This window comes from Ambystoma mexicanum, chromosome 14 (assembly GCF_040938575.1).
Source record: "Ambystoma mexicanum isolate Mex_15411 chromosome 14, UKY_AmexF1_1, whole genome shotgun sequence".
In the NCBI taxonomy this organism is placed as follows: Eukaryota; Metazoa; Chordata; class Amphibia; order Caudata; family Ambystomatidae; genus Ambystoma; species Ambystoma mexicanum.
In genome coordinates, this window is record NC_090940.1 from 190,124,346 (window position 1) to 190,148,708 (window position 24,363).

General features: G+C 47.7%; 1 protein-coding gene across 2 annotated transcripts in view; it reads left to right on the plus strand.

Moving 5' to 3' along the window:
* Window positions 1-24,363, plus strand: part of JKAMP (JNK1/MAPK8 associated membrane protein) — a 408,720-nt gene that overhangs the window by 86,758 nt on the left and 297,599 nt on the right. The gene's annotated exons all lie outside the window — the stretch shown is intronic.

Here is a 24,363-nt window from a genome sequence, read left to right on the forward strand (position 1 = left end):
CGCTACATCAGGATTAATACGCAGCCGTGCCTGCCTCTTGTAATTTCCAAGTTTGCTGACCACTTTTTTTTCATTCTTTCATTTGTTCTAGTACCCAGGTCAAGTTTAAGAGGGAATGGTCACTTTCATTTCCACCACCTCTAAAGTTGTTAATCATGTTTTCGATACAAAAGAGTAGTGTAGGACTCTGAAATGGACACTGTTAGACTAGGCAGGTTTGCCCGGTATGTCGCCCTTAGTTTCACCATTCAGCATATAGAAATCTCTTCTGCATTGCATTGGATTACCTTGCTGCTCTTTCGTGACCTTTACTAATGGAACTGTCAGAATCCATTATAATCTTGCCTTTTTTGTCAATGCGTTGAATGTCCAGATCCCCACATATAATTAGAAGTGGGACGTTGGATTGTATGCTATAACTATCAATTAGATCTGTCACTGAATACACAAATGGGTTAGATGCTATAGCATCAGGATTCCAGTACAAATTACAGATTAGCCCCAATGTTAGATTCCTAGAAACCCCCTGATCGAATTCCAGTGAGAGCACTTGTATGAAAGAATTAGAATCCCAGGTTTCAACCACAGCTGGCCCCAGCCCGTTTCTCACAAGGTGAGGAGTCCCAATGAGGGTCTACCCTGTATGCCTGTTAAGCTATGAACTGTAGCCGTCCAAAATGGGATTCGATTGCAAACAAGTTTCCTGCAAGCATTATACAACCACATTTTCAAAATGCAGATCGCCATCAGCAAACAAGTGGCGGGGACGGGGAACCCTAGCTAATCCATGCTCCCATTACCCAGTCACATCCGCTAGCTATCTCTTGTTATTTACTAGATTGGGGAGAGGGAAGCTGGCATCCAAGACCACTGAGCAGTGGCAAGTGAGTTTATTCGGATTTTGGTGGCTTCTCTAACATTACTATCCAGTCTATTTGGACAATTAAATGTGACTTTTAAGGGACACTTTGGATTTATATTCAGAGACATAGGTCTTTATCAATAATTGCAGTTTGCACGTTTTGCAGCTCCCTCGTGGCTTAAACCAGAAAGAATTGTTAACTTTGATTTCTTTTTCATAATAGGTTTATTAAGCACCTGCAGCTTTGGAGTAGCCGATCTCATGTTAATCGAAGTTTCACCTAGTTCAAAGCCCAAAAGGAGGAGCAAATGAGCTACTTGACGATTTTATCACACTTGAATTTAAATGAATAATCGTTTGTCAGTTGTACTTCGTTCATGAATTCCACTATTTGTATGTCCTTGATATTGATGTATTGTAGTAAAGGAATAGAGTGAAATAATCTCAATACATTAAAGGGATTTAGAATCAGACCATCTTCAGCAGGTAATAAATGCTCCAAAAGCAAAGTATAATCCCCCTGTTCTTTCTGATCACTCGTTGGACCGCAACCTGTCCAAAAACCGGAGGTTAACATCAAGATCATTTTGATTAATGACGGGATTTATAGTAGTTGGCTTGTGCCCAATTCTGTTTGTAACGACTATTTACCGTCTTAGATTTCCAGTCGGCAGCCATACGTTTTTCCGCCAAAATAAGAAAAGGTGAATTATCATCTAATTACAAAAGCTTTCTTTGTTTCGATATGTCATTATCTCAATCAAGGGTAAATCTTGTACTTCCGATGCTAAACTTTCCCCGGACTCCCAGCCATCGTCCATCAGAGAAGTGCAAAAATTCAGGACATCGACTTCATCGGAAGCGGACCTCACATCCACTTTATCAATCTCAGACAGACTTGCTGTTTCCAGTTGTAAAGGAGATTCAGAACATTCGACAGCTTTTTTAAAAAACGAATAATTTAATTCAGGAACAATTTCATGGATGGCGGAGGAATGGATGGATTGCGCAAGATATTCCTTGCGTTATTAGATTTCCCTCTTTTAAGTTGTTGAATGTTTTTTTGGCTTTCTTGTTTGCAATTTTTCTTTTGCGCTCTTGTTAAGCTATTTTTCTTTCTCTTTTGAAAGATTGGAAGAAAGTCTGTCGATGTTGGGTGTTCAGATTTTCTCAGACGTCATGTGAGTAGGAGGAAATTCTTCTACGTCCTGGAATAGGGAGGTTTAGTGTTTCTGTTGCAATTACCAACAAACTACAAATTGCTCTTTCGGGAACTGATGTTCTATTTTGTAGTCGCAATACTTCATCAAATCGGACGTTGGAGTACTGGGGAATTAGATCTACCAGACTAGCTGGTTTGTCCAGTGACAATCTATTTGAGTCACTTGTTGATGTTTTAGACTTTAATACAGTAATTCATAGACTTTCGCGCACAAGTGGCGCACGCGGCTGGTGCACTGTGTGCGCTTGCGAATTTCTGCGCCAGCCGCGTGCGCTAAAATCCATTTCCGCGCACAGCGTGTTCATGGATTTTAGCCTCCCAAACCAGCCGTGGCGCAGAGTGGCGCAGCGACCCTGCAGCCGCGCCATTTACGCCCCCAAGAACGCCCCTAGCGCAAGGAAAAGCCATCAAAATTCACAATCCAGCGCAAAGGGCTGCGGTAACCCCGGACCAGTTTACAGGGCTGCCCAACAGCAAACGCCAAGCAGGGAACGGGCATTACTGGGGTTCGCGTGAAGTTTCACACGCGATAGGCCCTGTGTGAGTGGGGTACGTGGATAACTGGGGTGCGTGGGAAGTCTCACACGTGATTTGAGCAGGGTACGTGTATTTTGGGGGTGCGCGGGAAGTTTCACACGTGATTGGCCCTGTGCGAGTGGGGTATGTGGATAACTGGGGTGCGCGGGAAGTCTCACACGTGACTTGAGCAGGGTACGTGTATTTCGGGGGTGCGCGGGAAGTTTCACATGCCATTTTGCTGTCAGTGGTGTACTGAATTTCGGGGGTGCGCGGGGAGTCTTACACGTGAATTGGCAGTTTGGGTCCTCCCAGGTGTTCCCTCTACTCCCCCCACGGCCCCTGCAGGCAGCCCACACCACAGGGGACTACCCTCCACCCCTGGTCATGTCCCGCAGACAGCCCATCTACCATGGGCATGCCCCCCATCCAAGCCACATGTCAGCTTGCACTACTGATCACCCACTCATGTCCCCCTGCACCCCCACCCCCCAGCAGTCAGGGGCACCTGCCAGAAGGCCCCCACTCATGTCCCCCTGCACCCCCACCCCCCAGCAGTCATGGGGCACCTAGCAGAAGTCCCCCACTCATTTCCTCCTGCACCCCCACCCCCCAGCAGTCAGGGGCACATGCCAGCAGGCCCCCCACTCATGTCCCCCTACACCCCCACCCCCCAGCAGTCAGGGGTACCTGCCAGCAGGCCCCCACTCATGTCCCCCTGCACCCCCACCCCCCAGCAGTCAGGGGCACCTGCCAGCAGGCCCCCACTCATGTCCCCCCCTACACGAAATAAAGATGCACAGTCATGGCCCACTTCTACACCAAAAATTACCACATCATGGCACCCCATTCTTGAGACGCAATGATTTCCCAATCCACCCCACACTGACATGCCTATCTCAAGACACAAACCAAAACTCAACTATGTACATCAACACATGTCCATCACACACGTACACTGGTTGGCATTGCTTGTGTAAACCCACAATTTCACATGCATCAACCCAATGAGCAAATCCCACACATGGAACTAAAATATGAAAATGTATTATGTACATAAATTAAATGAAAGCATACCAAAATATCAAACATGAAATGAAAAGCATGTGAAAAAGATGAGTGAATGAAAATAAGCAATGCAAAAAAATTTGAAAGAAAAACAGTCCAAACTCTCCCTCCACCAACACAAATCCCAAAAAAGGTTAAAAAAAAGATATCCATTGTTTCATGTTCATAATGATAGATAAAAATGCGAAATCAGTCCATAGTCCAACTATTTACAATACATTGTCCTGAAAAAAAAAACATTACTCCATGTCCATAATGAAAAAAAAAATCCAAATGAATCCATGATGTAACTATATACAATCCATTGTCCAAAATAAAAATCCGTTAATCCATGTGCAAAAATCCCAAAAATAAATCAATCCATTGTCCAACGATGTAAAGGGTCCATGAGCCCAACTAAACAAATGAAACCTACCTAAGAAACTACCTAGAAATATAACTATATACAAATGTGTGTGACATTGTCCATTGACCACAAATAAAAGGAAAAAGAAAAGGAAACCTAACTCTAAAAATTTACAATGGCAGCGGGCTAGTCCGACGGCTCACTTTTGGATGTCCCGGGCCAGGGCATCGTCGAACTCCTGCTTAATGTCCTGGAGGCGGTCCTCTTCCATGGCCCCGAGGGTTCGCAGGGACGACGACATGTTCTTCTCCAACTCCCTGCGAATTGCCTCGAGGCACTCGGCCCACCTCAGGGCCCTCCGCATGGAGTTCTCCGCCCTGACCATCGTGAGCCGTGCCTCTTCTGCCCGCAGCCGCTCCGCATCTACAGCATGGCCTAACCGCTGCCACACCGAAGACACTTCAATCCTGGGTCCTCCTGCCCTCTGGCCGATGCCTGCCCTTCCGATGACAAAGGCCCCGAGCCATCATGGCTCCCACCTTGTTGCTGCTGCTGCTGTGCCTCTGCCTGTGCCCTGGCTCTTGCTGCCTGCACATCCTCCTCCGGCTGGGGTGCAGTTGTTGATGTGGCCACCCCTGCTGGAAGTCCGACTCCCAACTGTGGCAGGGATGTGTCCTCCACCAGCCTGGCCGCAGGGTCAGAGGCAGCTGCCTCCTGTCCCTGCCCCTGCACTGCACCACTAGCACCAGTGGAATCCCCACCTCCAGATCCCGTGTCTGTCCCTTGCACGGTCTCCTCCTCCACCAAACCCCCCACCAACCTGGATGGCTCTGTGCCATCTTCCTCCGTAACCCTGTGGGGTCTCAGGTGACCCTTCTGCTGCCGAGGAGTCCAACTCCGACCTCCGCCTCTTGGACCTTCCCTCGGCAGCTGCGGCCTGGGACGCGGCACCGGACTTCTCACTCCCCGACAAGATGACAACCTGGGAGGGGAGCCGGGTCTTGCGTCTCCGGCTGGCGGGATGATCCCTACCGCTGTGCTCCACAGCACCCTCTCCGCCCTCTTCTTCAGTTGACGCTGCAGACAGGGAGAGATGAAACACAGGCATCAGGGCACTGTATAATGGACTGATACACACAACAGGCATTGTTTAACTACAGACACGGCATCACACTCCACGACACACATGTCATTTTAACTCACACACATGAACATTTCAACAGCAATATTGCACCAGGCAGCACCATCCATACACATACAACAGCATGAACAGCCAAAGGTGAGCCTGACATCACATGAAACCCAAGGAGTGCACTAGACATGCACACACGCCACCACACTTGCATGCATGTCTACATCTCCTCCAACTATTGCAGTGATGAGATCGCCATACATGTCACATCTGCCATTCATCCTTCTACATATCAGTGTCGCGTGCATCCATGTTGCATCACAGTGGCACTCTAGTCAGATACACATACATGCACACAGTGCAGATACATGCATTATGAACCACCATCCATGTCACAACCATGCCAATGTACATACACAGAAATTCAAACGTGTGCTCCCACACCTGCATTTGCCCAGCATGCTTACCAACACATACACCATCAATGTGTCTCACAACTGAGAGGACTCACATGTGGCAGCCTCACGCCCATGTTCATACACATCCCTACATGAACACATGTGCAACCTACACACTACTTGCACACCACGACACGCACAGCGTACTATCAACATGCATGTACACTTACCGCTCAACTCCAGACGGGTCTGCCTCTCAAGGATCTGGACGTAGAGCGCTGGGCATATGCGTTCAGGACCCTCATTTGATGGTTCGACAGCTGGCCCCGGCGCCCCTTGGCATCCGCTGCCTTAGCGAGGCGCCAGGCCTTGTTGAGGATCCTGGATCTGAAGTCCTCCCAGCGCTTCTTGATATGATGTAAGTCGCGGACTGCCACCCCCTCCGCGTTGATGGCAGTCATGATGTCCATCCAGATCCTGGTCCGTCCTTCATTGTCGGCGCGCAAACTTCCAAAGAGGGCATCATACTGCCCCAGGACTTGCTCCACCAGGACACCAACTTTGGTGGCAGTGAAGCTGGTGGCAATCTGCCTCTCTAGCTGGGGGTTGCCAGTGCTGCCAGATGGTGTTGTGCTGGACATGGCAACCCCAGAGGCAGGAGTGGGTGGGCAACTGGGTCCTGGGGCTGGGCTGTGGAGCGATGGAATCCCAGTCAGGAGTCTTCGGTTCCAGCAAGGGTGGTCACAGCAACTACACCCCTGGCTGACGTGCAGGCAGCAAATGGCAGGGCACGTAGGCAGTCAGGCAGCAGCAGATGGCAGGTGGGGGGCGTGCTCGGGGCTCTGGGGGGCAGTAATTCAGCCTTCTGGGCAGGAGCGTGGTCTTCCGTGTGTTTTCGCGTGGCCAGCTTGATACGGAGTGATTTGGCACGTGAAAAAATTGCACGTCAGCGTGTAATTCGAGGAAAGGGCCTTAGCGCGTAAGCGCATCAGCACACGCACACGATTTCATTGGACCAAAGGCCCTTAGCGCGTAAGTTACATTACACGCACAGCCGTTTCCCTCATAGCACGTGATGACAGAGCGCACGTGGAAAAACTGCACATCCGAGTGTCATTGCGTGTAATTGGAGGAAAGGGCCCGCGTACACGCGTATCTGACATGTACGTGTGAGCCGGTTTAAAAGCTACGTGTAGGATGCCATTTCCTTGTACGTGATTTTCGTGGAGAGCGAGTGGGTGAAATCTGTACTTCTTGTCGGTTCACACGCGATTACTTCACAGCGTTTCTAGTTCATACTCCGTTACCTCTGACAGCTCTTTTCTGATTTGTTGTTGGGCTTGTTTCCTCAAACAGAGTTCACTTCTCCTTTTGTCCTGTCTCCTCAGACAGCATACAATTCTTTTTTTGGCGGGGGTGTTACCAACGCACGCACACGCGCGTATTTTTCATGTTCTTTTTTTTGGCACACGCGTTAGCCCCGTTCGATTCCATGAATACGTGTTTTGAATGTGCTTGTGGGCGTTCCGCGCATTTGCCTCCTGCACTTCCCCCCGTGACGCCCACATTTTCACGCGTTGTTCCCCATTCCGCGTGTCACGCCCCCTGTTCCGGCTACTTTTGTTGTGTGCGCCACGCTATATGTGATTTCGCTGTGCGCATAGCGCACGCTGTTTGGAGACGTGTGCGCCACGCAGAATTTTGGCGTACATCCTGGGATTTACACGCGCACGGACTTCCATGAATCGCTGTGCGCGGGTTTTGCTGCAATTTTCGCACTGGCACTGCGATTCGCACGCTTTCCCCGAAAATTTCAGCGCACATTAATTCCATGAATCGGCCTGTAAATTACAATCCGAGAGTTGGCAATTCGAAACCAGAAGTCTCTAATCATGGTCGCTTTCGTTCCCTTGTAGAATCTGCTGTAGTGATCCTAATATATATTTTTTTATCTCTGCTTTCAAGAGCTTCCTGGAGTTACTTTTGTAACCGAGAGGTAATCTTTGCTTCATGATCCATTATTGTTTGCAAAGAGTGTATGTGTGCTTGGCGCGGCGAGACCATCCTCCACAGACCAGCGGGACGTCGCTGCCTGTGGCAGCAGATGCCCCCAGCGAAAAACTACTGTGAAGGAACTACCTGAGGCTCCCCTGCTGGAGGCATACTATACAAGCGCTCAGGTGGTTTGGAGTGTGGATGCCCCGATGACAATTACGTCCTGCATGCTGAACAAAATGGCGGCTGTCTGCCCAGCGCTAATGTGATCGCAATGACCCTCAATAAGAAGCCTTCACTCCTGAGTGCTAATGCTTCATGCACTGGGAATTAGTTATTTTGATGTGGGATGTTTATTAACCTTGCACACTGCTCTAGAACACCCTAATCCATGGATTAGTGCAATTACCCTCCAAACTTGGACCTCAGCAACTCTAGGTATCTGCAAATTTCCTGTGAGTGATAGCTGGCCATTAACACTGCCTCTCCACTATCCGTACCAACCTTGATTGAAGGTATGCCGATGCCATCCACCTTCTTGGCTGACTCCATCTGATTTTCACCGCATACTGTGCCTCTTTTGGATAAACTGTAATGTGGTGTGTTTTTCCATCTTGCACTCTATCGAATTGCATTTGTGTCTCTTTTGGCAAACTGAAACGTGGTGTGCTTTGCCTCCCCCCACTTCCCCATCTTGCACCCCATATGACATTGTATGTTTCTTTTGGCTAAACAGTAACGTGGTGTGTGCTTTTTTCCATCTTGCACCCCATATGGCATTGATCATTTCTACGGCCTCCTCCACTAACCTAAATTTTTGTCTCTCACCTTTCCTTCCTGCCCTTTTTCTCTCATTGCACGTGTGTCAGTTTAAAATTTTTTTGTGAGTGTTGTTGTTTTTTCTTCTTTTTCGAATCTAGGTGCTTTGTGCTTGTTAACATCACTGCATCCATTTTTGCTTGCATTTGTGTACACTGTTTAGAATTTGAATCTAGGTGCTTGTGCTTTACATCATGCATCCTTTATTTGTACTGCATTCACTGTGATTCTTTTTGAAAACATACCTGGCCCTTCCATCTCTTGCCCTGCAATTGGGCCTGCTTTACCTACTTGGGCCTCTTGAGTACTGACCAGGACTTTGCAGTGCAGCCCCCCTCTTTTTACCTTCCTTTTTCACCTATACTCTGCCACTGTGATGGTACTCGCCATCTCTCCTATCACCTATCCTCCATCTCTCTCGAAGTCTGGAAGAAAGAAAGCACAAAAAGACATCCTAAGTGCAAACCCTGGCCTTGCCATCGCAGACACCTAAAGAGGTCTTCACTGACATCCTTTTCTCTGTTCCCTCTCCAGATCTATGGACTCCTCATCTCTACTCTCACATCCTCTCCCATTAACGGTGGCACCAAGTGCAAAGTCCTCTTGGCCGGCTTCTTTTTATTACGTTGCATCGTTAATGTCTACCACACAGGCACTATCCTGGTTCAGGGTCCTCTGGCTGACCTCCTTCTTTGACAGAATCCTGCATCCCTCATTCACTGTCTTCCCTCTCCCCTCTAGCACTCCCTGTGCCCCCCCCCTCCTGACTGAAGTATCATGCCCCTGTACTCCACCTCAGAAAACCTTCAAAGGCAGAGACCGTCTCCACCTAGTGACTCTGAACGGCCGCTCAGCCAACAAACATTCTGCTGACATCTGCCTCCTTGAAGATACTGACCTCTACATTCTCGTGGTTACTGAGACATCGTTCAATGCCAGCTCACACTGCTATTGACTCCTTCCTGACTGCTTAAAGATCATCTCCATGCCTTAATCTTCCCTGGGTGGGTTCCCTCTTCCATCTTACCCACTCAGTCCTACTCGTCTTTTGAAAGCCTGGTATGCAAGTTGGTCATCTCTCCCTAACCATTGCCACCATTTACTGGCCTTCAGGCGCTTACACCCTGTTCACCTCTGAATGGGCTGATTTCTGTCCCTCCTTACTTTCAACCTCCTCCAATCTGCTCATTCTGGGTGACTTAAACATCCAATTGGACTCCCCTGCTACAGCATACTCTTTTTCATTGACCTCTGCACCTCTCCATCCCGCTCCATTCTCCCTTATGGTCCAACCCACTCTGCTGGACACTCATCCACTCCAACCTCCTTGTCTCATCTCCTCTGGTCACCCCCCCCCCCCCCTGTCCTCATCAGACCACTCTCTCTCCTCCCACCTGGGTCCCTATGGCCTTCTGACAGCACCTCCCAAAGCTCTGTCAACCTCGTTCATGAGCATCCACTCGATGAAACTAGTGTCGGCTTCTACCTTCACTTTCACCTGTCCATCACCAATAGCCTTGACATTCTTGCCCCCGTCATGCGGATCCACCTGAAACTCTCCTCTAAGTGAAACACCTGGTATGACTCTGAACTTGCAGACCTGAAACAAAAGTGCAGAGCTGCGGAACGGAAGTGGCAAATGTAAGTAACTCATGGTGGCAACAGTAAAGACAGACCCAAGTGATCACAGTTCAAGGGTGTTTATTAAACTGTATTGGTAGGGTGGAAAAATGCCTAATGTAAACCTAAATCTAAAATGGGAGCAAACTGCGACCATCAAATAATAAGGCAGTCTTAGTAGCGCCTTGTCAAATAAAAGGGCCTATAATAAAAAAAATAACTATTTTAGTAGCCAATTTTTGCTACTAAATACACTAAATACAAAAAGAGTGTGGGATAAGGTTCACAAAAAAGAAATAAGTGTTCACAAATGATAAGTCGGGCGTGGTAGCTGGGGGTGTCCCTTCCCCACGTTTTGAGCATGGGACAAGGTGGGACTCCTGAGCAAAGCACACTCTTGCTTTACCAGCATGAGACAACAGTTCCACTCTCAACTATCGGCACCTTTAGTGGTTAAGTCTTTCCTAGGAAAGGTCTCTTGCCTCAGAGGACCTGGTGTATGAAAAATAATAAGCAAAGGTTCCTTTCCATATGTACGTTGGGCGATTTATCACCCCTGGGTCCCCCTCTTAGGGCTTTGATCCACCAAATGTTTCTAGTGAAATCAAGACTGTTTGAGTTTCTTGCGTCCAAGGGTCTGATGGTTTCAAAATAATAAAGAAAAGTTCCTTTCTGGTTGCTGTTACGGTGATTCTTCACCCGTGGGTCCCCCTCTTCCAGGCTCAGACCCCTCTTAAACTTTAGCCTACCTCAATCATGTTCACTTCGGCTTGAATTCAAAAGATTTATACATGTGTTGTTGGGTGAGTGTTTCACCCCTGTATCCACCTCTTCTGGGCTCAGACCCTTATCAAATGTTTGCCTCCCTCCGTCGGGTTCACTATGGCTTTTCCCCGAAACACTTTTACCTGTGGCATTCACAATTCTTAATGTCTTTTTTAAACAGGTCACTGTGGACATCCCTCTGTCAGTTCACTCTAGTCAACACACTGTTCATATGGACTTCAGGCTTCGCCCCGATATGTCAGCATCCCTCCGTTGGGTTCACTCTTGCCATGTCTTTGCAAATTATACAGTTCTTTCTCTTGCATTCACTATAAGGGATTCATCTCCCTCAGCTTTCCAATTATGTGCTGGTCAAAGACTTTCGATTTTGCTAGACCCCTGTATGACCACTTTGGTCTTTTCCTTACTGCTCTCCTAGTACCTTTGGGTAGTTTCAACAAACGCAGGATCAACCAGAGTCTCTTGAGTGAGCACCCACGTGGTGCCGGATCCCTCTGCAGCTGGTTTTTCCTTAATGTTCACAGTTCTTTAAACTTTTCTTAATTTGCTCCTTTGCGACTTTCATTCAACACAGTTCGGTTTATTTATCGGTTCTCCCCTCGACTCATAGGCTGTGATGAACTGCTTGGCTTTACTCGTATCTGGAGTCAAGGACGGTACCACAGTAGCAGGCGTCTTTCTCTGTCCTGCTCATCAGTGTAGGCATGCTCCGTGTATCATTGACATCTGCTGCAACACACTCTGGCTATTGTTTGGGGTCTTACGATTCCTTCCATGGAGGCTTTGCGGGTCTGGGTTGGAAACGCTTGTCTCCCTGTTACCCTTTCGATTCATGCAGCCTTTCTCCTCCTCTTGAACTGCCTTGTTTGTATAGCTGTCTCGTTGTGCCGTCTGACTTGCTCTTCGTGTGCTCTTGTGCTCCACCTTTTATCCCTGTGGGGAAGGGAAACGGCCGTCGGGTTTGTGTGATTCTGATCAGTTGCCTGACCCTTTTGTAGTGACATGTCGGGTAAACGGCACTGGTGTTAGTCTGTCGTCTTTCATGGTGTGCGAAAGTATTGGTGTCCAAGAAGGGGGTGGGGGGTTTTGGTGCGGGGTAGAGTATTTGAGTATCTGACCTGGTAGGCTGGGGAAAAGGTGTTAGAAGAAGGGGATTCCACGTCTCGCTGTCTGTGTCCCGCTTCCACTCCCAGAGGACCCCCCCATCCAGGTGATCCTCCCTCACTGGTCCACCCCCAGGAACTGGATCCAATAGCGATGGCAGTGTCCTGGCCACGTGGATGACAGATACCCCAGTCCTTCTCAGGTCCTCTGCAACGCGTTCACCAATGTAAGAAACCCAAGGGTACTTATGGGTAAGTGTGTCACCAACACTTTAAAATGTATTCACCAAACCCCTTTTCGACGAAATGGATCATTTGGGTATCGCCTACACGAACTGTGCAGACGATACCCACATTCTCCTACCTCTTACCAGAGATTCTGTCGTCAATTTGGCTTTGGTGAATAGAATTTATGGCATCGTTCAGGCATGGATGGCCACCCATAGACTATGCCTGAACGATGAAAACACTGAGCTCATTATCCTAGGCACCCCCTCCCACTTATCTAAACTCAGCTCAGACTACGCCAACTTCACTATTGATGGCAATAACATAAAAGTAGCAAAGGAAGTGAAGACCCTGGGCTTCTATCTAGACGCTACCTTGAACTTCACCAAACAAGTCAACTCCCTAGCCTCTGCAACCGCATACATGTGCAAATTAATCAGGGCTAGTAAACAATTCCTCTCTACCGACAGCTGCCTTATTCTCGCTAGAGCCCTCATACTTTCCAAATTGAATTACTGTAATGTGCTCTAGATAGGTGCGAACAAACAGATCATCCACAAAATACAGGTTCTCCAGAATAATGCCTTGAGAACAGCACTCATGATTAATAGAAATGAACATATTTCCTCTACTAGCAGAAAACATAAATGGCGATCTACCTCTGATAAAATCCAACTTAAAATCGCCACCCTCACATACAAGTGCCTTAACAAAAGTGCACCGCCATACCTTACTGATAGAATCTTTAGAAAAACCTCTCAGACCGACTAGAACAGCCAACTCCAATTGCCACCAAGTACCACGCTTCAAACTTTCCACTATTGGGGGGGGGACACAGCTTCCCAGTTAAAGCTGTGCAATTGTGGAACTCCCTGCCCACTGGTATTAGAGAACACCAATCCTTTTCCAAATTTAGACAAAACTTAACTAACTGGCTAAGAGAAAATGATAAATAACAATCCGGATAAACACTCTTTTGGCCTTGTATACTCTCAATCACCGTACATCCTTCTGCTTATTGATTTGTCTACTATGTGTTAGTCCCTTCTGGACACCCTGTCTGTTATACTGTGATCACTTTTGAATCTAACTATTCATGTAATTCTACATTGTACTTATGCCTATGTATCTCATGTACCTATTGTTGCTGATGCATTCCATGTACCTATGTAACCAAGCTAAAAGTATCCTTATTTTCCTGCGCCCTTGGGTCCGGTGCACACTATAAATAAACAAAACAAACAAACTTCCCCAGGTAGAGCCCAGGAATCCTTTATTCGGGTGGCCATGACCCGGCCGTTGCTGTTGGATCCAGTTCCCTGGGGTGGATCACTTGGGTAGGGCAGCCCAAAGTTATGCTCGGGAGGCATACCCCAGGTGAGAAGCGGTACCATCAAGGGGAGGATGGTGAGAAGAACAAGTCCCTGAAGCTTTTATACGTTAATCCCGCTCATCATCCCTTCTACCCATTGAATCTCCTTTACCCAAAGGTAAAGCCAACAATCCATTTGCATCCGGTAAACTTGCTAAGAACCACAACTCCCAGAATCCCTGTTTTCCTGGTTCCTATCGGAATACTCCTTCACTCTTCTCCTCGTCCCTTGAATTATTTTCTACCGGTCCTCTTTGATCTTTGATCGCTTGAGTAAGCAACGGGTGGGAGATCCAGTGCCTGATCCGGAGATGCGAATACCTCTGTAACTCCCCCAAGCCAAAGTCCTTCTTGCACTGCTCAAATTGTTTCACCTCCCCAACGTCAACATATCCTGGATCATCCGGCAGCCCCCCTGATACCAGGTGTCAAAGGACAAGTCAAAAAACAATGGGGTCCACACTGCTGTAAGGTTGATTAGATAGTAATTTTGAAGATAATTTAATTTAATGGGTAAGTGTATCAACCTGATATCACTAAATTAACAAATTGGTGGCTGTAACAAACTCTGAAAGCAATCAAGATAATCTCATGGTGAAAAAGAAGGAGACATGTATTGCTTGTATTTCAAACAACATAATGATAAATGAATAAGAACAGTCTTGTAAATATTTAAACAAGTCTGCGGTAAAAACAATAAAACAAAAAAATTATTAGAGAACAGTAAATTTGAACAGTCAACTTTGCTCATCACAATGAAGTAACAGACAGAAGAATAAACGATAAATAAATGTCAACTCCAGGTATTGACTTAAATTCAGTCAATGCTCTAATTATTAGGTTGATGAATTCTCAAATTTTAAAAATAACAAAGTTTTCTTTGTTCATTTAATTGACAGGTCTGCCTGGACGGGTCACCTGCGACTGCTGGAGTGAATTGCGGATTGCCATGTATGGGCGTATACAGGGAGGGGGAAAGTAGTGATATGTGCCCTTTTAATAGCTTTGTTCCAGGCGTCCCCTGTGGTGGACGTGATATCGCTGCAGTACATTCTGGGCGGCCTGTCCTGCCTCGAAATCCACAGAACTCCTTCCAAGTCCCCTCCCACCAACGCCCTATCCATGGACCTCCACACCTTCTCTCTATCATCCCTCTGCCAGTCTCTCATGACCCTGAGCAGAGCCGCCAGATAATATACCCTAAAATCCGGCTCCCCTACACCCCCTTGGCACAATAGAGCTTTCATAAGGGAGTCCGCCACCCTCGCTTCAAGATGAAGCGGCTTCTTGTTCTTTGTAGGGCTCTAAAAAAGGACGTCGGGGATTTGGACAGGGAGGGCCGAGAAATGATACAGCAGGAGGGAGAGGATCGCCATCTTCAGGGTGTTGATTCTGCCCAACCACGAGATCCCTAGGGGGCCCAATCCACCAGTTTCGATTTCACCTTCTGAAGGAGCGGAGGGTAATTTGCGGTGTACGAATCCCAGAGGGTCTTGGTCAGATGGATGCCAAGGTACTTTAGTGAGTTGTCCACCCATTGAAAACTAAGCTTTCTTTAGGTCCTGGACCGCACTGAGCGACAGGGTGAGAGGAAGAGCTTCAGATTTGTGGGTATTGATTTTTAGCCCTGTCAATTGGCCGAACCTATCCAGTTCTCTCGTCCCTGCTAGCAAGGAGGAGATCGGGTGGGTCAGTGAGAAAATCATGTCATCGGCAAAGGCTGCGATCTTATGGATCTGTCCTCCAAACGGGACCCCTTCTATGTCTACAGCCGATCTCACTGTTTCCAGAAACAGTTCCAGGTGGAGGGCGTAGAGGAGCGGCGACAATGGGCAGCCCTGCTTAGTACCCCTTTCTATGCGTACCGACGGTGAAATTTGGCCATTTATTGCTAAGCGTATTACTGGATTTCGGTAATTTGCCTTTACCCGCGCCAGGAAGCAGGGGCCGGATCCCATTCGACCCATCGCCGCGAACAGGAACCTCACTCCACCCGATTGAAAGCCTTCTCGGCATCGATCGCCAAAAGAAGGGTCGGAATATTCTTTTTCGGTGACTTTTCCACTAAATGAGCCAATCGTCTAACATTATCTGAAGTTTGTCTGCCCCTAATAAAACCCGCCTGATCACATTGAATTAGTTTGGGGAGGATCGGTTCAAGACGATTGGCCAGGATCTTGGTGTGAATTTTGGCATCGACGTTTATTAACGCGATTGGACGATAGGATGCGCAGTCAGTTGGATCTTTGCCCTTTTTATGGATAATAGTGACCTTGGCTTCATTCATAGAATTGGGGAGATGTCCTGTGGTCCCAATGCAATTAAACAATTTGGTAAGGATGGGGATTAAAACCTCTTTATGTGTTTTGTAAAATTCAGACACAAACCCATCAGATCTTGGGGCTTTACTGGACGGTAGGTTGTTAATCACTCTACGAACTTTATCCATGGTGATCTCAACTTCCATCGCATCCCTAGCGTCGTCCTAAATCCGACGACACCCAGCCAAGCAGAGGTATGCCTCCCTATCCGCGCTTGTGGGACTCTGTGATAGCCTAACCGTCCTGATCCCAGCACGATTGACTGTTGACGGCACACTTTTGTAATTAATGTATTTATCTTAGATTACGTATGTATGTATTTGCAATACTAAGTATGTAACCTTCTGTAACTGTAATGTAACCCTTGTTTATTGCACCTAATTGTAACTGTAACCAGATCTAACTCACGTGCCCGTATGCCCCCTGGCCTGGCTGCGCTTTATAAATAAAATAAATACAAATACAAAATCATCAGACCTGTAGAGGGCCGTGTAGAATTTTACAGAATTCTCCCTCAATATCTGGGTTCCTAGTAAGAAGAACTCCTCCCTCCCCTTTTATTTTTAAGATAGTTTATCTCCTGACTCCTTCCGTAGCTTTCTGGCCAGCAAGTGGTCGGCCTTCTTGCCCTTAATATAGAACTTTTGACGCAACTTGAGGTTGCGCTCGGCAGCCAAAGTCTGTATTAGATTAAGCTGACCTCTCACTGCTCTAAATTCCCGTTTAATGGCTGCCGACGGCCTATCACCCATACGAGACATCACCTCTTTGAGTCTGAGTTCTAGTTGTTGCTCCTCAAGTCTCAGCTCCCGTTCCCCTCTAGCTTTAATAGCTATAATATTACCTCTTATTGTAACTTTAAGGGCGTCCCACCAAATTTGAGGGGTAGTATACTCCCAAATATTGTGACTGGTATACTCTGCTACCTGCTCCTCTACCTCCTTAACCAGGATGGGATCCCTGAACAGCGAGGCTGGATACCTCCATTTCCATATACCCAGGGAGCCCTTCGGAGTAGACAGCGTGAGGGTGAGTGGAGCATGATCTCTGAGGGCAATCGCCCCTATCGCCAGTGCCACAGCTCTTCCCACCAATGGTTTTGATACCCAGACATAGTCTATCCTCGAATGTGACCGGTGTGCATGTAAGTAGAAAGTGAAACCCACCGCATCCCCATAGAGTTCCTGCCAGGCGTCCACCAGAGCCAATTCGCGCATATTCTGTACCAGGTCTCCTGATGGTTCCACCTGTGCCTCCCATGTCCTGTCTTTGGAAGGGTCCCATGCTAAATTAAAATCACCCAACAGGAGGATATTAGCTTTGGCAAATTTCCCTAGGCGGGTGAGTATATTTTGTATGAAGGCGTCCTGAGTTTGGTTGGGAGCATACAGGGTTGCTATCGTGAAGGACTCCACCCTTCCCTCGAGTATCAGCGCTAGGTACCTTCCGTGATTGTCCTTTTGCATGGCGCTGATGGTGAGATCAAGCCCATCCCTCAAGGCAATTAAGACTCCCCCCTTCTTGCTAGATTGTGTGGCCTGAATTAATCATGAATAACCCCGGAATGTAACCCAATGGGTGTCCCCAGTATGCACATGGGCCTCCTGAAGAGCCACCACATGGGGTTGTTCACGTCTGAGGAACCTCTCTACCTTCAGCCTCTTAACCTGGGAGTTGAGGCCATTCACGTTTAGTGAAAGGCATTTCAGAGACTCCGCGCTAGCCATATAGCAGGTTTGTAGGGGCCTTGCTGCCACGCTCAGGCCCCCAGAGTCCACCGCTGTTTACCACTTGAAATCGGCCCTTCCACCGTGGGGCGCGAGATGGACCTCCAAAATCAGACCTCTGGATCCAACCCCTTCCCTCCCCCCGGCCCCCCACCAGGCGAGTCCGGCTGGCACCAAGCCCCCCCCTCATGACTTCTCCATCCACGAGAGCCGGACTCGATAACAAACCCGGAAACCACCCACGCAGGATATCCCAATCCCATTCCAAGGCCCCCCCTCCCCCCTGCTGCCCAAAACGACTGAAGTATGCTGCCCGCCAACAGTTACAGAAAAGCTTTAGCTGACGCCCTCCCCGGACTCAAATTTGGTGGCTCGCATAGCTTTTCGGTAGCTTATGTGACCGTTGGGGTGCTAGCCGCACCCGAAGGACCATTCGCTGAGCCAATGTTAGTGTCCCTCCTGGGATCCAGGCCCAAGGCTTTTTTCCTTCCTCTCTTGGGCTTAGTGGTGGACCATTCCCATGGTCTGTGCCCGGCAGGCTGTGCTTCTGCCCCCCCAGTCCCCCCTCCTGAGGGGGTCTGTGTCTGCTCCTCCAGACCAAGCAAGGCCAGTCCCTGGTCACAGGTCGTAATTTTATGATGTGATCCCTGCCAAGTGAAGGACAGACCAAACTGGTGAGCCCATCTGTACCGCATTTGCTGTGAACGTAGGAAGGACAGGACCGGGCCCATCCGTCTCCTTTTAACTAGCGTAATCCGTGCCAGGTCTTGGTAAAGTGAGATTTCATGACCATTGTAGGTGATGCCCTTCTTACCTTTTCCAGAATCTTCTCCTTTACCGCATAATTATGGAAAGCCACTAGCACATCCCGTGGGCGAGATCCTGGCTCTGGATTTCGTGGACCCACCCGATGGACTCTGTCAAATTGCATGTCTGTGTCTGAACCAGGGTATAGCAGATCGACAAAAATCTCTTTCAAAGTTGGGGACAACTTCTGGTCCGAGATGTCCTCTGGAAGGGATTTGACCCCAGACCTATTCTCCAGATCCTCAGCTTGTAATTCCAAGTTCTGAGTGGCTGTTGCCAGAGTTTCTAGGAGATTGTCTACTTTCCTTGCATCCTCGGTCAGTTCTTGGGGGTGGCGCGCTCATTAATGTCCACCCTCTCTTCAACTTTATTAATGTCTCTTTTTATTTCCCTAAGGCCTTCCGCCAGGTCTTCACAGAGCTTGTCCATCTGTAACTGGCCCGCTGCTGTGATCTTCTCCAACTCTCCCATGAACTGCGATAACATAGCTTGAGAGACCGGCCTGTTTCGGTCCTTGTGGGAGACTGGAGTTTCATTATAATCTGTGGTTTTGGCTGTTTCCTGGGCTGATGCCACCTCCGGATCCTTTAGCCAGAATTTCGTGAGGGGGCCATCCGTTGGTTTCCTGGGGCCCTTCCTCTAGGGTGGGTTCTCTTTCCCCTTGTTTCTGGACATCGCTGTTCGGGTCAGAGGTATCTAACAGAAATCTGGGACACCAAGGCCCTGTCCCAGGGTCCGGCGGGGCCACCCAGGCCTCAGGCGTGGTCAGTACTGCTGATCTCCGGTTCTCCTCCGGTGCTCCTCTAGGGTGGGATGCCACTGCAGATCGGACTGGGTGCGGGCAGCAACGCGGACCCCGGCTCCAGTAAAGGCCCAATCCTGAGGATGATCCCGGTGCTAGACTCCAGCGCCCCAGCCGGGCCCAGTGCTCTCAGCGAGGTCCCCCCCCCCCCAGGGGCCATCATGTCCTTGCTTCTACTCTCGGCTCCCCCAGGCCCCCAGGGCCGATGCCGAAATCGGGGGGCGCTCGAGCCTCTGCTAGTTCTGATCCTGGCGGTGGGGGCGCGCTCACCGTCGCTCCTCCAACCAAAGCCCTTCCGGGGGTGGGGGGGGGGGCGCACAACTCCGACCACCATGTGGTCTCCCCTGTGCGCTACTCTCGGTTGTTCGAGGGGCCGGGGGGGTTGTTCCTCACCGCGTCCCCCGCGGGCAGTGCCCAAGATGGCGCACCTCCCCCCCCCCCCCCTGACCCCTGGGCTGCCTCCGTACCTCTGCTGCTGACGCCGTTCCTGCTACCCGCGGGGAGTCGGGCAGGGGCCGTCAGCCACGCGTCGGACCCGCCGCAGGAGCACGTCCACCTCACCCTGGGCTCCGGTGGGTCCCCCCGCTCCCTCCAGCCACCGGGCAGGGCCAAACCGCGGCCGCCGCGCTGCCGCCTGTAGTTCGTCGCGGTCCTCTCACAGGGGCGGCGTCACTGGGGTAAGTGTTCCTTCGCTGCCGCAATGAGCCCCCGCTGCCTGCCCAGATCGCCAGGGAGGGCCGTTAGTGGGGCGGGCTGGAGAAATATTGTTGGCAGGTCGGGAGCTCGGGGCGCAACGTCCACCTCCCTATGCGGCCTTTCTCCTGTGCCTCTCCACGAGTACGGACACCCCAGCACTTACCCCCACTGACCTCATCCTTGCTGCACTTTCACGTTCTGAATACTCGCAAGGCATAGTAGGTTCGTCCGTTGTTCTCCCTCACTGTACTTTATATTTTTTGGGATAGTATTGTTTCTTTCCCATGTTCCCTCCATGTTGTCCTTGGGCGCTTTAAACCCGTATTCATTTCCTGTATGCGCCTAACAAGCGAACAATAAATGTATATGGTTTTCAGAGCCCCATTTTCCAATCCTTGCCAGGTGGACATCAAGGTCGATGGGCTTATATTGGATCAAGTTAGGCACTTTGACTGTCTGGGGATCAGGTTCAACAAGGTTGATGCGTGTTCCAACCAACTTGTTAAGACTAAGGCAAACTTAAACGAATATAGCAGGGGCATTCATTCCTTCTTTGCAAGCCACGGCAGTGGGGCATCTCTCCGGCTATAGCGCTATTTGACAAGAAAGCAATGCCCTCATCACTCTATGGTGCTAAGATTTGGGGCTATGCGAATGCAAAATCATTATCTCCCGTTGAGTATAACTTCTGTAAGAAGTTATTGCTTTTGCCCAAGAAAGCCCCGACCTTGCTGATCCAATTGGATCTCCATATTTGGCCTCTAGCTGACCTGATTGTCCTAAAGCCAGTCTTGTATTGGGTAAGACAGTGGTCTTCCCCGAGCTTGGAACCATACAGAGACGCCCTCAGTGATTTCTTGCGATTGTAAGACAAAAAGAAAGGGTTGGGTTCTCCATGTAAGAAAGTTATGTGGGCAGGGCGCTAGATATTTTTGGAATAATCCTAGTGAGTGCTGCCCTTTGCTTAAGGTTGACCTCAAGAAAGTTGCCAAGTACAACGTGTTCCAGAATATGGAGGCCCAAAGGCCCCGAATTCCTTTTAACTAATTCATTGGTGAATTGCAAACTTTTTCTGCATGGAATTCATCCACCCTATGAGTGCTTTTTATATGTTTGCTTTAGGCTGGGATTTTTGCATACCGCTTGTTACACTCGAGAATGATCACCTCGTAATTCTGGGGTATGCCCACTCTGCAAACAAGTTGACGAAACTCTAATTTTACACTGTTCTGCCCAAGTTTATTAGAGCTTAGGCGAAGGTACCTAAGGCCTCTTTTTAGTCCATATGGGGGATAAGCCTAATGGAAGCAATGCAGCTATTTCATCAGCACGCTGGATTGGAAAGTCATATTTGCTTCTGCCAAGTATGTCCATCGTGCCTGGCTTTTAAGAAGTAAGCTGAAGGGCAATGCGCTATTATAACTGTAGATTATTTCTGAGGCTGTGAGCTTGCACTCCTCTTGAAGTAAAAAATGTAGTTGCATTTCCATTTTGTAAAGTTTTTAATCCTGTGTGGATTTTTTACCTCTTTTTGTATTGATGAGTCATGGTCTATATTGTTTTTATTTCATGGTTTGAAAAGAAGAAACCTATTGCACTAGATTGTTATACTTTTAATGCAAATTTGTATCCTATTAATTGATATTTTGGTGTTCTGTGCTAAAGGACTAGTCCGAATACAGCTTAAAAATGAAATGTGTGTATAAATATTATATTTTATTTTTTGAGCGGATCATGGCTAGTAAAGTCGCTTGATCTTTTCATTCACAGTTTCATGCAATTTTAGGAATGGTGCCAAACAGATGGATAAAGCTCATATAGCACAAGGATGCGCTTGAAATGCAGTAGTATTTGGAGGATTCGCTAGACCTTGGATAGTTTTGGGAGAAAAGATCGAATCATCAAGGGAGAAAGACGATCTAGAAGAGGAAATTGCTTGTGTCTTGGAGGGCTCAAAGATCGGTTCCGATGAAAAGAAAATCAGCTGCGGATGGTTGCTAGGAATTATCTCAATTTTCATTGGTCTGACATCAGCCCTTGCATCCATTGCTAAAGAAGCTTGGAGGATCCTTTTGCATCGAGTAGCATCTTTATGTTGTGACATGTGAGTGCCCGGGAGGTGAACCATGAGCTCGGATTTGGTGGATTTTTCCTTTTGATCAAAATTCTCTTTAGTAAGGGCAATGTCCCTAGCCAACCGAGCAGCTAAGGGGGAGGACACCTGTTTGGCATTTTGGATAGGACGTCCCTGTTGAAAGGCCAGAATTGAGGGAGTCTGTTTCGAGTAAAGTTGGTAAAACTAGAGATACCTGCGCTTTCACTTGAATAGATGGGGACCCTTCTGGAGCATTTAAAGATTTTTTTTTTTTTAAGTTGAAGAGATGTCCAATACATCCATTACGTTAATTTCATTCAAGTTGGGTGTCGTGACCCACAGATCATTTAGGTGTCGTGACCCACAGATCGTTAAGGCGTAAGGATTTCTATTGATTCTCACAGCAACCAGTAGGCCAATTCCATTGCTCACTGAAATGAAAGCCTACTGGGCAGAGGACGGTGATAAATCACTTTCTAGTATTTGAACACCAATTAAATCATGATCCCTGTTCCTTACAGAAGCAATTTCAGAGATGTTAGGCAAAGTTGTTGACGGTTCGTTAACGTTCTTAGATAGCAGAACAGGGTAAGACCTACACATTTGGTGCCCACCTCCGAGTCTTGTCACCAGGTCTCTGCGTCTTTTAGGTAAACAGAAAAGAGGATTTCCCCCGTCTTTTAGATTATGGTGAACAATATGAAACCTGATCTATAACAGTAGATCGGCCGATCTATTACAACAAAATTAATTCAATACAAAATGTGTGTGTTTTTGTTTTTATTTATTTATTTTTTTATTTCATGACGATCAACATTACATAATCAGTACATAAAGCAATGAGAAAAAAACACATAAAAAACTAAAGAAATAATCTCATATCTAAATCAATCCACATACATACACATCACATACAAAACACATACAAAAACATATGCTATAAGAGCTAAACCAGTTAGCCCATCACAATTTGGAAAAAAGAAAATGTGTTTGCAGAACAACATTCTCAGATACAATATTGAATCAAATTAAAACAAGGGTGTAGCCAATTGTAGACCGAATGAATCAAGTTGATATTCGGACCGGTTTCCACGTTAACACAATTTTGAACTTCATCGGCGGAAAAAAAGTCTAACAGGACCTATAAAAATCCACATGTAGGCAGCGATGCAAATTAAATGTTACAAAACAAACATGATTTATACTTAAGAAAATCTAAGCCACACACTATTGCAGGGCCTATAAACTAACATAGGACACCAGATAAACATTGTGGATACTTGCAGAGAAAATATATGGGCCAGTAACTGAGTGTACACCATGGGAAGGGAACTCTTCTCCCGTCCCAGTGAGAAAAAAAAATGAAAACTAAGAAGACTGGATGGTGGCTGCATACCCAACAACATTGTGTACACAACATGCTCCATAACTGAATGTAAGGACTCATCCCATAAATTACAGCATGTTGACATCACCTCATGAACACTTACTGGAGACACAATGTGACAGACAAAACCAAGAAAACCAATTAGATTGACGCCAGACATAACTCGTACGTCTTAAACACTTGGAATGTAGCTCCACCAGTCAACCAGCTGACGGGCTTACAAATTCAGCCAAGCAACTGGGCATGGGTATAAGAAAACACAAGCCTGCAAAGATAGAACGCTGGGCTAAAGAACCAAATGATCACTACAAGCAAAGAGAAAAGCCAGGAATAAAAATGAATTGATGAAAAAGCAGAGAGACAAAATGGGCTGGGAACGGTCGGACCATCCAAACCCATCTCCCAAGGGCATTTTAGCCACAATTCTAGAATCTACTATAGTGTATGCTTACCACACATGCACAAGGAATGCGTCTTTTAGGCCAGCTTGAGAAAGGCATCGGAGAGTGAGGCGGTAGCTGATAATGCTTCTTAGCAAGCAACAGCCGCCTGTCTTCTTGACGCCGTGCTTGATGTCTTGTTCGCATCAGTCGACATAGTCTAATGACTTGTTCACAGAAAAGGAAAGAATTCTAGTATTTCCTGAGTTTCCTTAAAAAAAAAATAAAGATTTGATTCAGTCTTGACTTTCCTTGCCCCAGGTAAAGCTCGCGTTTGCTGCCAATGCAAGTTCAATTGAAAAGACAGCTAAATACGAGATCTGAGGAGCTTGCCCTTCGAGATCATGAAATCTAAGTAAGAAGCTCTCCTTCGCCCCAGAGCACCCAGGGAACACGGGAATCACTACTGTGGCGCTTCCGCATCCGGAGTAGAATTTTTATACTCCTACTCATTTGCAGGCAACAAAGACAGACTGCAGACGGGGCTTTCCAAAACTTCAGTCCGCATAGGAAACACTCCGGCAACACTCCATATACCTATTCCTATTCCTTAGACTGCAGTGAACATTCTCCAACTGTCAACCGTACACCACAAAAAAACTGTAATACCACATTTTGTAC